General features: G+C 41.7%; 1 pseudogene; it reads left to right on the top strand.

Moving 5' to 3' along the window:
- Positions 1-189: 189 nt before the first annotated feature.
- On the top strand, positions 190-1132 carry LOC101593188 (annotated as a pseudogene).
- The last annotated feature ends 372 nt before the right edge of the window (positions 1133-1504 follow it).

Genomic DNA, 1504 nt, shown 5'->3' on the forward strand with positions numbered 1-1504 from the left:
AGAGAGACAGAGACAGAGAGACAGAGACAGAGAGACAGAGACAGAGAGACAGAGACAGAGAAAGGAAAGGAAAGGAGAAAACAAGAAGATGGGGGAAGGAAGAAAGGAAGGAGGAAGGGAGCAGAAGGAAAGAAGAAAGAGAAATATATGTGGATTGTTACAAGGGTATAGCAGGCAGGGGGAGGCAGCATGGTGGGTGTGGCCACCATGGGCGAGAAGGCGTTCACCAAGGAGCTGGACCAGTGGGTCGACCAGTTGAACCAGTGCAAGCAGCTGAACAAGAACCAAGTGTGGGCCCTGTGTGAAAAGGCTAAGGAGATTTTAACAAAAGAATCAAATGTGTAAGAGGTTTGTTGTCCTATTACTGTCTGTGGAGATGTACATGGCCAATTCATGACCTTATGGAACTCTTTAGAATTGGTGGAAAATCACCAGATGCAATCTATTCATGGATGACTATGTAGATAGAGGTTATTATTCTGTGGAGACTGTGACTCTTCTTGTATCGTTAAAGGTGCGTTATCCAGAACACATTACCATACTGAGAGGAAATCATGAAAGCCGACAAATTACCCAGGAAAATGGTTTTTATGATGAATGTCTATGAAAATATGGAAATGCCAACATTTGGAAATACTTTACAGATCTCTTTGATTATCTTCCACTTACAGCTTTAGTAGATGGACAGATAGTCTGCCTTCATGGTGGCCTCTTTCCATCCATAGATACACTGGATCACAGAAGAGCCCTGGATCATTTACAAGAAGTTCCACATGGGGGTCCAATGTGCGATCTCTTATGGTCAGAGCCAGATGATCATGGTGGATGGGGTATTTCGCCACATGGTGTTCACTACGCATTTGGACAAGATATTTCTGAAACATTTAACCATGCCAACGGTCTCACACTGGTTTCTCGTGCCCAACAGCTAGTAACGGATGGATACAATTGGTGTCATGATTGGAATGTTGTTACTATATTTAGTGCACCCAGTTACTGCTACCATTGTGGAAACCGGGCTGCTTTCATGGAACTGGATGGTACCTTAAACTATTCTTTTCTTCAGTTTGACCCCGCACCTCATTGTGGAAAGCCTCATGTTACTCGACGCACCCCAGACTACTTCCTGTAAATTCCTCCTGGAAAAACTGCCTTTGTATGTGAAAGCATACCTGGCTTTTTAAAATATATTTAAAAATTTAAAGATGCAACAGTAATCTATGTTTCTGTAACACATTGTGATGTCTTGGCATTAAACCACGTCATGGACCAAAATGTGCCATACTAATGACGCGCATTCAACCAATTTGAGTCTGAAATCTAGTACACTATGTTCTTCTACATTGGTCAACCTAACAGTTCGCCTGCTGTACTTGTAGTAACTATTTTCCTCTGGGCTATTCCAGCAAAAATGTAACTAACTACTTTATCTCCTTTTGTGCTTATTGGGAAAGTTTAGTCATAGTGTTTAACAAGCATGGATTAATACAGTTGGAATTTTATT

The sequence above is a fragment of the Octodon degus genome, unplaced genomic scaffold (assembly GCF_000260255.1).
Source record: "Octodon degus isolate 3935 unplaced genomic scaffold, OctDeg1.0 scaffold00049, whole genome shotgun sequence".
In the NCBI taxonomy this organism is placed as follows: domain Eukaryota; kingdom Metazoa; phylum Chordata; class Mammalia; order Rodentia; family Octodontidae; genus Octodon; species Octodon degus.